We start from the raw sequence: 13,854 nt of genomic DNA, 5'->3' as shown, positions 1-13,854 counted from the left end.
AGTGTAATTCTCACTGTTAAGGGCTTGTTATCAAGACGGTCTCCTAGACTCATCTCTTCATCTCAGCTTTGATCTCCCAAACTAGTTATAACCATGAGCATGAGGCATTACTAAGATTCTGTCTTTGCTCTAGTGAAATCAATGTCAAAACTCCATTGCTTTCTACAGGTTCAACATCTGTCTATTGTCAGTTGCTGATAGTTTTATACATAAGCCGCTGTATGTGCAGCTCAAATTTAAACTTGGGGAAAATTGAAGTGAATGTGCTATAGACTTGTATGTGGGTTTTGAGCACTGAAAGTTTTGCAGATTTGGATAATTGAACAGTCCACTATAGGCAGTGATTAAAATCATTTTGAAACTTTTGGATTTTGATTTTCATTCACATTCTGAATTATTCAGCTGCTTTTCTGCTCCAAAATCTAAAAGCTTAGGTGTATATAGTTAGACAATTTTTCTTGAGTGTGCACTGTAGCCTTAAAGGTTTTGTGCCTAATCTACTTAAATACACAAAATCTTTTCAGAATCATTTGCTGGGACATGCACATGTCAAATGGAAAATAAAACTGTAACTGTCAGGTAGCTTATCACTTCTCATATACTTTCTTCATATAATCTGTATATTTCTAAGAATTAGCATTGGGCTTTATTCTGCTGGGAACCTACAACACTGGAAGTCAAGATTTACATAACTGGAGAGCAATGGCAGTACAATAAAGGTGAATTACTTGAGGTCAGCAGAAATTGTAAGTTCTTACCACTTTTTAGATTCAAACCCAAAGTCAGAAGAGAGATTGTTGTCTAGCTACCACTGAATAGAATCATTAAGGATTTATATTCTGGGTTATGAATACAGAACGTACTCATTAAGCAATGCTCACAAAACACTCTAACTTTTCAGAAATCAGCTTTTCAGGAATATACCAGTAACTGCCTAATTAGAGAGTCATAACCCTCTTCCGATCTTCAGAGAAAACAAATACTTGGAGAAAGAGAATAAAGTGCAAGCCAGTGCTGTGCAAGTCTGTTTCACTCGTTTTTCTTGTCAGAAATCCTTTAATAGAACAATAAAGAAATTAAAGAGCTAGCTTCTCAACTGCGGTGAATTGATTTAGCTGCATCCACTTCAGAAGAGCTGCTTCTGCACAAAATGTCTGATAAATGCAGGACAAAGTTGAATACTGAGATCCCTTAGAAAACAGTATGAACTATATATTCCAGCTGAACTATATATTACAAACCCATTGTGACAGCTTTGAGACAGTTGCCTAGACGAAAACCAAAGCAAAATACTTAGAACAATTGGAAAGCAGGCTTTCAAAGTGAATGAAATCTCAGCTCCTGGGAAAGGAGTTGATCCTGTACAATAGCCGTTTTCTGATTGGAATGGGGATTTAGTATATAGATACAAAAAAGGTTTGAAGTATGAGGGGTATCTGTTGCTTTACATTTCCATCTCTTGAGACCATTTCACTCATCTGTGCCTGTAAGATTCTGGATGTACATGTGAGCGTGTTTGGAAGTTCTGAGGTTCTTTATAACCCTGCAAAACTAGTGAATAAAGAAAGGAAACAGCATATATTTCTTGAATGAAGTGGCTAAACAGCACTTTGAGTCATCATATGAAGGGAAATAATTTGAATTAGGTGAGATCTGGATGGCAGCATAATGGAAAGAAAATCTAATTTTCGTCAGCTAATAATCAAAACAATTTGACATTACTTCCAAAGGAAGCCAGAAATATGGAAACAATTATTTAGAGAAGAATACAGCAAAATGATATATATACTTGTATTTTGCATCTTAAGGTAAATTGTATTTCTGAGTTCCCAGATGGATATCCAATGCAAATATATTGACCGAGGAAAAAGAAAAAAAGAAAGCAAGACCTCTGAGTTTGATGTAAACAAAGAAAGTTGCAGAGATATAAATTTTTTCAATCACATACTTATTTACTATGTTAGTTCCAGTGCTAAAAACTGTGTTGTGCCTTTAAAGTGGTGAAGAAATGTTTGTCACTTACATGAAGAAACTTTTTTTTTTTAAATGCAGAAATGAACATGTCTTCTTTGATATAATATGTGGCAGCCATTTTGACCTGAATATTGATACAAGGTTTTCATGTCAATGGCAACATTATGCAAATAACAGATATTAATATGAATGAAATTTTTATTCAAAATAGCATCACCTGCCAAGTTTGGGGTTGAAAAAAGTCCAGACACACTTCTGTTATCTGAGCGAAAAGAAAAGCATCTTAAACTATTTTATATGTTGTGATCTGCTAACTTATAAGATATCTGAATTGTATTTTGTCATACTTGGCAAAGATCTTTTCAGACTGAGACCAAACATAGGAAGCTTCTGCCCTCAAGAAGAGCTTTTGCCAAAATTATGAAGAATTGGATTTTTAAAAAAATATGCATATATGTAAAATCATATGAACTTTGTATTACAGCTAATTTTTATTAATAATCTTTATTAATAATTATTCATCATTTTAGCTTGTTCATCATTCACTTGTTTGCAAAAACATTTGCTATATGAATGTTGAGAACCTCTTGGAATTGAGCAGAAAAGATGGGTAAAAAGTTGCTGCTAATTTAATATGACACACTGCAGACAAAATACCATCAGTGCAAAGATATATTTCACATTCCTTCAGGGAACTGAACACAGCCTTCAAAGCTAAAGTTCAGTTACTTTTCTTATTAGTCCAAATTATATACTTGGTGGTTGCTGCATCCACATTTTTTCTCTTCTTAGATTATGGGCCATATTAAAAATACTTCTGCATATGTAAAATATCTGCAACAAAGAGCAAACCTCTAGGTGCAGCAACAGTCTTGGATGGATAATGTAAATTGTGGGAATAAATAAAATGTTGTAATGAATAGCAAGGAATCTATTATTTTCATAAAATATCAGAACTAATTTTCTTATGAAATCATCTGAATTGGTGAATGGGAAGCTGAAATAATTTATCCTCAGAACAGAAATGACATGGACAGTGAAAATACTAGTACTGAAATAGAAATGAGGATTAATATAAGAGGAGAACAGATGAATATGTAAGGACACAATCAGAAAATCTAAGGCATGATATAATGTATAAAGGCGGCACGCAATGGATAACAAGAAGACATTCTGTAAATATGTAAAGAAGGCTACTATGGAGAAAGGTGGTCAAAGAGGAAGGAAAGCCAACAACAGATGCCACCAAGAAGGTTAAAGTATTTAATGACTTTTTTTGCTTCAGTCCTCACTAAAAGGATAAGAAGCCTAGCACAATATCAGCAACAGGGAAAGGTATTCAGGCTAGAGCAGGAAGGCAGGAAGCTGAAGATGACTGATAAATTAGCCATTTTCAGATTGTCTGAGAGTGATAGAGTTCCTCCCTGAGTACTTGGATAACTGGATGAGAAGCCTCAGCACCACTAGCAGTTGTTTCTGAGAGCTTGCAGAGGAGGATGAGTGTGATCCAGAAGACTTCTGAAAGACCATCACAATTCGTAAACCCCATGAGTTGCTGCTGCTTTCTCTGCTTTATTCTCAGCTGGAGTGGGTATTCTGAGATCTCTCCAGACTTCTTTTTTAAAATGTTTTTTCCCCCCTTCTCACCAAAAAAGTGATTTTTGGTTTTCAGCCAGCCCTTCTCACTGCCTCTGGGATAACCCAGTTGCACTTGCCTGGTTGAGCTTGATGGGAGTCAACCACATCTCATTATCTTTGCTAAGAAAAATTCACCAAATTCCAGCCACTGTTTGTCTTGGCAGAGGGTATTTTTTGTAAGAGCAGTACTGTGAGCAGGGCATCACCAATCCTGGGGACACCAAACCCCCTGTACAGTCAGTAACATTTCACAAGTTGCCAAAGAAAATAATTGTAGTGTACTTGAAATGATTGGTAGGTAGTGTGTGCATTTTCCTCCAAATAACTTTGCCAATTGGCTGTTTCTCTGCAATAGAAAGTATATTTATCTGGGAAAACAGTATGTGGACTAAAAATTATAATAGCGATTTATTTTGCTTTGTTTGCAGAAAACAGAAACCCAGTCACTTAACAAAGTATTACTCTTGATACTTCAAGAATGCCCTGTGCATCTATTAATAATTACTAGAGTATTTTTTGCTGTTCATTGCTGCTTCAGTGTATCCTGATAACTTGGTGTTTCAGGGGATTTACAAGAAATAATGTTTCTTAACATATCCTTTGCTTATGATTTTGCCTTTTTTGAGCCCATTGCTCAAGGTACTTCTATGCTTAACAAATACCTGTAGCTACACTGAAAAAAAAGAAGTGTGTACATAATCTGTAAAACTCATTGTTACATATTTGTCAAGCTAAGAATTCAGAAAAGGATGAAAGTCATATGTGTAATCAATAGGGATATCATACAGGGAAAAGCTTATGTAGCGATTTACATCCTTGTGCTTGGGGCATAAGGCAGTCACTGGCTGGTGGGGTGTCTCTTATTGGTATGGCTTGTACCTACTTTTGATTTTACTTCTAGTAGGATTTAGTCCAGAATTTGGGAAGAAACTGCCCCAGATCTGATTTGTGAAGGCTGTTTCTGCAGTATGTCCCTGCCACAAAACAGCTTGGAGAAGAGATTGCTAATGAGCCCTGCCCAGTAGTATAACGATCATTAGGAAGAGACCGGAATTTAGCAGATGTGAAATGGATCCTTTTGTTTATCATGATCCTTCAGTATTATGAATATTCTGCTTTTTATTTTCCTTGTCTGTCCATTTAAAACGTTCTTTGGGGTTGGAAGTATTATGATATGTTTCAATACAGAATAATGTCAATGCATTTCTTAAACAAAAAATCACACTGGTAATGAGCTTATACATGTACCCTTATTGCACTGATATGAAAATAATCACACAGATAATTTGCTAACCAGCAAAGACCTGGATCAGATCTCTGTAACTTTCTGTTGTTTCTTTTGAAAGGAATGTTGCTCTTGCATGGAAAGCTGTGTATACCACAGCAACATACTATTTCCAGTGCTTAGGATTTTGAATTCTTCCCTTTCTACTTATCTGTAGTTTTCGTGCTGTGTGGTGTATCAACCAGCCTAGTTACAGCTTAAGTCCAATAGATATTTCCCTCTGATTTATCTTTTCATTAACAACAGATTATTTGACAAAAAAGTCCAGTTTAAAAATAGTCAAACCATACATAGCTTTCCTGTTTCTCTTGCCCTGTTTTCTCCCTCCATCTATAAGAATTAATTTCCTAACTTTATATCTGGAGTCACTTGTTCTGTAAAGTTTTTCTTCCCTGCTTATTCTTTATGATAATCATTTTCTTCCCTTCTGTACGGAGGCAATTGGCTGGTGGAGAGCTGATAGAGCTGGAGCAGGGAAGAAATGATGGAATTAAGCTAGCCTTAATATTATAAGCAGAAAAAAAGCAGGGGATTGTAAGGAAAGTACCAGTGTAACAGTATTTCTTGCCTCCATTAACTGAATATTGAACATATGCTGCCTTAAAAATGCTGATAAACATCCTTGATTTTAATATTTTTCACCTTGATCCTAAATACTTAAAACTAAAACTGTAGCAATTGCTGTTAGCTGCATGTCATTAGTGAAATTTCCACATTCTGTGTCACAAAATAATACTTTTTCTGAATAAATTAAATAAAATGAAATAGAAATATTTAAGATTCCTAGTTATCCCATTTTGATGAAATGTTTTGACAGCAATATTATCACATTTTGCTTATCATTTCTTGAACAAGTTAGTTATTTAACTGTATGATTATGTTTTTTTTCTTTCAAATCTGTTTAACAAATTACTTCTAGGTTTTTGATTTGTGTAGTCTTTATTGAGATGGGGCTTTCCTAACTACTATCTTTAATAATTTTCAGTTTTTCTGCTGCTACTGGGATTTTTGTAAGGGATTGACTCATAGTAGTGGTGGTAGTGTCATGTCATTTGTTTCGCTCTGTGGATTTCTTATTTATGTCAAAAGCATTTATTTAAGATATATTTTTCTGTTTGCCATTTCTATGTTTATTCTTGAGCCCAGGATAAGTTTTCAAAACTGCCTTTGCTTTTTTATAAATTATGCTAGACTTGCGGTTGATAACTTAGAGTCTCCTCATGCTCCTCTTGAAGCCGGTACTGAAATACCCGTTGACCTGCTCAGCTCTAGCCTCACTGATGAACAGCAGAAGCCTCAACTGGAGCTCCCTGAAAAGCAGCAGAGAGTTCAGTCACTGCTCTTGCTGCTTTACAGGTTTCCAAACAGAACCTGGTGTAAGTTCTCCCAGCACCGTTAACTTAAGATAAGCTCTGAAAATTTTTGCTAGTGGAGGGCTTACTCTCTGTTCGTAACAGGCACAGATTTCCCATTGGCCTCTGGCTGTGTACTTGTATGGGCCTTAACTTCATGCGATTTCCTGGGTGCTACTGTGATAAAATAATAATCCACTCTCAAGTGTTACACATACACAAATTAACTGTTTTTTTCAACATCCCACTGAGGCAGATAATGGTAACACAAGTTTAGAAGTGCAGCAAATGAGGCAGAAAGCTTGACTTGCTCAGATTCATGCAGTTGGACATTTATTCAATGTTATCCTTGATACCCTTTCAACCCTTAGTTTTCTGGACTCCTACTGTCACCATGGGGGATTGACTCCAGTTCTGCTATTCCTGAAGGGGAGGGCTAGCTATTGTGATATCTGTCTACTTAGGAAGAGCAGCATCTTCCAATCGAGTCAACTGGCTGTATAAAAACCTGCAAAGCTTTCCCATATTCTTTTGATCGTTTTGGACAAAGTAGCTCTTGCTATTTATATTGAGTTTACTTTTAGATTTTTAAAATGTTTTTCCCATATATTCAATATTAAAGGCACTGGAACAATTGTCAGATGGAAAATGGAGGTTTAAACATCCATTTCCCCCAAAATAGGAAGATTTTTTGGTAGTCTGGAAAGCAGAATTATCTTTCTTTTTGTAGGATTACCTTTCCAGAGAGGAGCGGCAGTTCATTAAATTGTCTATTGCAACTTTCAGCTTGCAATCTGTTATAACTTGATAGGCACATTACACCTTTCTTTTTAAGTGTCTTCTCCCCAAAATGTTAAACATCACTTAAAGTTTTTATTTGGTACCAGAGAGATAGTTAAGAATACACTTCATTATAGCCCTATTGTTTGTATATTGCTTTTAGCTGAGTAGACATTGAAGGGTCAGGATGAAAAGCTTTCAAAAAGAGGACCTAAACATAAACTGGACTCTTAACTGGACTTAAAAGAGGAAATAAGCTTTATGCTTGGCAACAGGGCAAACAAATTTGGTTCTTGATATGTTGTTACAAACTCCTCATTTTCGCCTCACATTGATCACTGTAGGGTCTGGTTGTGGGTAATTTGTTATAAGTAAAGTAACACTTTACTGCAACACCTAATGAACTTACTGTATTTCATTTTCTTTCTTTCACATGGTGTCCGACACAAAGATTTGACCTCTAGCTCTGAGGTGGCACTACCTGATTTAGTCTCAGCAAAGCAGGAGTGGTAGGCATTTCATTTCACATATCCTAAGTATAGATGTGTGCAGAATAAGAGCTTCAGTTCATGTGTCCTTCTTCTAAGAGGTATTTTGTCTCATGCAATGATATACTTTGTCTATAGCAAATAGTTTTAGGGCAGGAGGTTTAAACATCCAGGATGTTTGTCCTAAGATAACAAGTGCTCCTGTTGGAGCATTCCAGTAGTTTAAAAAAATGGATTTTAGATACTTGCTTTTTGATTCTTACTGTACTCTACCTCTGAGCATTTTGAAGACATGTATCCTGTAGGTCTTTAGAGCAGTAAGTCTAGTGCAGACCAGGATGCTGTTGGGTAGATATTATCGGAGTCAGACATTTGTGAGATTTTATTTATGATGATTCAGTGGGGTTAGGATATGTGGGGTATGTGGGATGGGTGAAGAAAGTTAGTGAATCTAAATAAAACACACGCTTAACTAGAGAGAGCATATTTAATCACAAGTAAAGTTGTTTCAGGTTTTATTTGCCCACCGTGTGCCTAAACACTGCTCCAGGAACTGAACATGGGTTGTTTGATGACTTCTCCCATTGTGATGGTTAAAAACCTTGTTTAAAATGATTCATTATTTCTTGTCGCTTGATTTAAAGGTTGACTTTTGCTTCAAAATTAGTCCCACATGTTTTGAAACTGGAGTCTGAAAGCTGGTTGAAAGCCCATGTAAATTTGGTACCATGTTGCTCCCCTTTGACATGGAGGAGCCACAGAGTGCAGTAAACAGGGCTAAAATGTGGCTCTGTGTGACATGAGTCACTGTACTGTATTTCTAAGTTACAAGACTTGATAAAAAACAATGTGACCTATATTGAGTGTGCCTAATCTAAGTTTGTTTCCCAAAACGGGTTTTTAAACTTACAACTTCACTGTTCATAAATAACGCACACATACTTAATATAAGCAGAGGCAAATGGATGATACACATCATATATTATATTATACCCAAATCTTTTACCACTGCTATTAATGTTGCTTAATAAGTATTTATGAGACAGTCTAATAATGGGAAACATTTTTCATTAGTCTAATTGTTTGGTTTTTAAACACTTGACATTCTGATCCCTAATGTTATAGCTTCTCCTTTTCTAGTGTTACTATATGTTACCTACCTAAATGGAGTTGTATCTGTTAAGTTTAGGATAAGCTTATGTTCAACAATTAGATGTTTCTCTTGTCATATATTGATTTTCATCTGATGTGATAGAAAAACTGGAAATATTATGTATTAGCCTTTAATTACTAACACTTCTTAGGTTATTGGGAAACAATTTCTCAGTTTAGATTACTGTTCTTTGAAAAATAAGAAGAAAATACTTGCATGTGTTGTTTTCTTTGTATTCTTTTAAATACATCAACATTTGTGGAAAAGCATCATATTGAAAATATGGGCTAGTTACATTAAAAATGTGTGGTTAAAAATATAAAAAGACTTCATTATCCAGCCTGTTTGATAGCAAAGTTCTCTGAAACTCATTTGAAAACATTGACAATACTTTTGGTATGGTGGTCTCTGTGAACCATGTGAATCTGCTGGTCATGACTTGCCACTGGGCCATCTCTGCGTAGCAAAAAACCAGCCCCTTGGGTGCCCTGGGACTGGGGAAGCTCTGGTGCAGCTTTCACACTGTAGGTGGGAAGCAGTGAAAAGAAAGCAGACTGTGTTTTTAAAAAAAACACATTCAAAGATTCTCAAGTGGACCCCAAAACTAAGGAGAAAGGGATGCCCACCACTGGCATCAAACTCCTCCCAGCAGAGAAGTCAGGATGCTGTGATACTCTCTTACCCTTTTCTGGAGGAGGAAGCCTGGTGCCATGGACCTTAGGACTCAAAGGGACACTGGGAGGATGAACCAGAGAAACACCAGAGGAAAGAGATAGATTCTAAGTTTGTGTATATCAGTCTCAACTATGATTAAGCGTTATAAGTGTATTATTGCAACTAGGCTAATAATTAGTGGCTGTTACATTTTGATTAGATTGTTAAGACTTTGAATGCACTAATAGTAAATTGTTAGCTGAACATACAATGTATGAGGTATGTCCCCTTTTGCCCACGACAAAATTCTGAGCACATGAAGATCCCTGTAAATTACTGGAGGACAGGCAAGCATGCATTATGTTGTGAGGTTTCTCTATAAAAGGGTCTTGTTAGCTCTTTAGAGAGAAGCTCAGGGACTTGTTCTCTTGGTCCCTCTTTGTTCTAATGTTTTTGGTTTGCATTCATTCAGGAAAAAAGTAATCCCTCAGAAAACAGTACTATACAGGGGGTTGAATGTTCATATGACAGAATTTGATAATTTTCTCCTCATTTGTACAAAATCTGAGCAGGGAAGTTGTCCTGTTTCTGATTCTAGAAAAAGCAAAATAGAGACATGTATTCTTGTCTTTGAGAAGCAGATACAGCAAGTGGGGAATGCCTCTGGGACAGGGGCTAGAGAAACATCATTCCATGGAGCAGGACTATTACTATTCATACATACTTGTCAATATTATTATAGACAACAAAGGTATGATAAATATGATATCAATGAATAGTGTTGTAAAGGTAAACCTGCAGCTCATTCGTCATATAATCATGTTCCAAGTGCTAATTAATACTCTTGCCTTCAGTCAGTGAATCTTCAATGTTTCTTTTATTTTCTATATGCATCACTTTATACCTTAGTCCATGTCTTATCAGACAGTTGTCTGTAATTTGGGGCCACCTGTGATTTGCAGAACATATTTGAGGAAAAAAGTCCAGCTACACAGTGAAGTCAAAGAAACTGAATTTTTCTTAAGTGGGAGAAAAGAAGTCAAATAAAGAAACCAGTTCCCTCTGTAATTCTTTAAGCATGAAATTTACCCTGACTTGATGTTGTAAGTGGAATTTAAGTGCTGTCTTGGCCTTGTACTGATATTCTCGGGAGAAGGGTTTCTTTCTCTATGAGAGAAAGCAGAAGAAACTGAAACAATATCTTAGCATTATTGTAAATGCCCAGAGAATGCCATGTCTTCGCAAAACAGGAAGGTCACGGTGAAGATGCCCCCTGCTGTCATCTTTGACAACTATTGTAATGTAGCTCTGTTGGTAAACAATGTAATAGTTTATCAGAGGGAAAACTTGAAAGAAGAATTGGAATAAAGTATCAGCTAGTTGGGAATGGGGTGACCAAGATATTTGCTAGGAAACATGTCATTGTAATTGGCTGTGAAATCAGTGTAGAACCTGGCTGAACTGTTTCCAGGAGTAAGAAGAGTAGACTGCTTGGCTGAACTGTGCTCTGAACAAATCTAACCACAGAGGTCTCTCTATGTTAAAGACCAAAAAGAATAGTAAGGTGAACAAATGATTCACCCAAATATCATTATCTCAAATAGCTTTTCAAGTATCTGAGTTTCTCTGAGGTGAAAGCATAAAAACAATGTGAATGTCAAAAACAATGAACAGAATAATGTAACTTCAAAGTGACATAGGAAAACAAAGACAAATATACACCAAAGCAGGAGTATTAATAACATGCTAGGAGGAAATCTATTCTTAGCTCTCATTTGAAAAAGAAACAGAAAAAGTTCCAGTTCCAGCACTGAAAATAAGATGAGAAATGTGAAATCTGCAGAAAGAAGCTATAAACCCAAGTGCTGGCTTTAAATTTTAGTAATGGGCTGAAGAACTCAAAACAATGAAGTACAGTGTGCTTTGTAGCTGCTTGTTTTCACTATGTTGTATAGGTAGAAGTCTCTGATTTCTCCACACTTAATTTTCAAAGACCCCAGAGCCCCATGTTTAATTTAGCAGACTTACAGCTTTTGAATAATATCTCATATAAAATATCTCCATGGGGCTTGGCAGGAGAGGCAGAAAAATGTTCAAAAACAGACGTTATTCTTTAGAAATCAATAGTTTTACTTCACCAGCTAATTACTTAGCCCAAGATAATCTGTTTCCTTAACATGGAGGAAATGAGAATCACAAAGATATTTTTTGTTGATCTATATTTAATCTAATGAGTCAATGGGCACCCTGAGGGTCTTCATAAGTAGATGCAGATAAATAAATCAGGGGTTGATCCAAAGTCTATTGAAATTAATAGAAGGACTCTTGTTTAGTTCAGCTGCATTTGGACTGGTTTCTAAACCTCCTTCAGGAACGAGCGTTTTATTGTTGCATAATACTTCACATAGAGTGTCTATCTACTTTTGTGTAACCAATATTTTAGTGGATGTCTGTGTTTGATACATGTGTATGTATAAAACTATTTTTGATCTGTTAGTTGGTATTTCAGAAGTTGGCAGTAATGGATCTCATTTTGAGCTGTTAAAAGCAGTGAAAACTTTGAACTGATTTAATGGAACTCTCTGAGTCTGATCTTTTTATTGAGTCAAGTTGTCAGTGATGTGGAAATATTTAGTGTGTAAGACAAAATTCTTGTAAGCATTGTCCTGACTTGCAATTTAGGTTCTGGTTATATTCAGTTAATGCAGTGGTAGGAGAAAGCATAAGATAAGTGGTTTAATTTGCCTTAACTTTTCTCCCCAAACCTCTTTTCTGCCATAAACTTCTTGCATGTAATTTCATGAACAAAATCATGAGAGAATGGACTTCATTGTTACATCAGATATACTGTGTTTGAGCCTGATTTATTTTAAGCCACCTGGAAAGAGCTGTATGGATGATTGCACAACAACTATGTTAATAGTAAAGTTAAGCGATTCTAGTAAAAACACAGGACCAATGATTGGATGAATTTCCCTTCTGTTTTTGAAAAGATTCCAGGGATAATGCATATTCTTAAAATACATTTACCCACTATACACATTCATTAAATGTATTTACATTTATTTTCCATCCTTACTGAGTGGACTAAATTGGACACTATTTTAATTCTTCAGGATGTTTAATGTAATTGCACTAGGGATGATTTTTTCTCTTCTTAATTTTTATTTATTCATATTTTTGAAAAGCTTAATTGGAATTAGTATTAATGACCATCTTTTTGATTTTTTTTTTGATGGTGAGGTGAAGTTTTTATTCTAAAGCGAAGTATTATTCTAAAGAAAAACAGAAGTGTGGAAAAAATGGGTATTTTTGTTTAAAAATTAAAATTTATTTTTGCTTTTAAATATAAAGAAACCATTTGCACAGGTATCTCAAGCATTGAGTAATGGAACATAGGAGGGTTCTGCTTTGGGATTAATATTTTTGGCTTTGAGAGGCATGATGCAACCACCCTCTTTATTGTCTATTAATCCCATAAAGAACTGGCAAACTTTCTTAAAGCGATAATGCAAAGATGTCTGGCATGATTGTGTTTCAAATTAGGTGATGCCTAGGAATGAGGTAATTTCTCAAGCACTGGAATTCCAAACAGTCCCAGAGCATGTGGGAAGAGTTTCTCCTAATGAGGCAACATTTCCAGCACTTGTCTGTGTTCAGGAAGTCTATCTAGTACACACGCCAGAGTCCAAAGGCTGCTAATACAACTGTTTATTATAGCATCTGGCTTTAAGAACAAGTAAAGATTGTGTTTTAAATATTGTCCCAGACTGATTATGTCATATGCATATGAGTATACATCTGTACTCTCAGCCTAACTAAAAGCATCTGGGGCACCTGCCAGCGCTAAATTGTTTGTCCAGTATTCACATATCTGCCAAAGCGACATAGCTAGCTACAGATCTAGGCAGATACTACCATGATACCCTTTCATTTGTGAAGCTCCTCTAGTCTTCTGAGGTGGTGCAGCTGTAGTTGATGTCAGACTTTGATGCTGCCTATGTGAAATTTTCCTTAAATATTTTCAAGAAGTTTGATGTGCTTTCAGCTGTAGGGAGCTTTCCTTTTTTCCTCTTCTGAATTATGGTTAAGTGAAATGCTTTGAAAATGTCTTCAGCAAACTGATAAATAGGCAAAACAATATTAAAAACTTAGCCTATTTCCTGAGCACATATAAAGACATCAAGCTGAATTCCCACTGCCTCTGTCCTTTGAAGATTCATGTTATGAAGCTAATTGTAGAAATCACCCGTAAACTCACATAAGTAGTGTAAATTAAATTTGCTGCATCTTACTGTCCCACAGTTTTTTGCTTATGTTCCATCATCTTTAATCAACACAACTGGGCAGGTTTAAACATCATCTGTCATGATTCCTGGACAGACATTCAGAGCCCAAAGAACACAATGTTGCTTGATTGGCAGGCAATGCCCTCTGTGTCCTGGCAGATCCTTTACTGCTTGGTGCTTCCTTTGCAATCAGGAGACCGAACCATGGCTCTTTTGACTCCCAAAGCAACAAAAGAGCATA

Source organism: Apteryx mantelli, chromosome 5 (assembly GCF_036417845.1).
Source record: "Apteryx mantelli isolate bAptMan1 chromosome 5, bAptMan1.hap1, whole genome shotgun sequence".
NCBI classification, from domain to species: Eukaryota; Metazoa; Chordata; class Aves; order Apterygiformes; family Apterygidae; genus Apteryx; species Apteryx mantelli.
The sequence above is the reverse complement of the archived record's forward strand: the minus strand, read 5'-3'. Positions refer to the sequence as shown.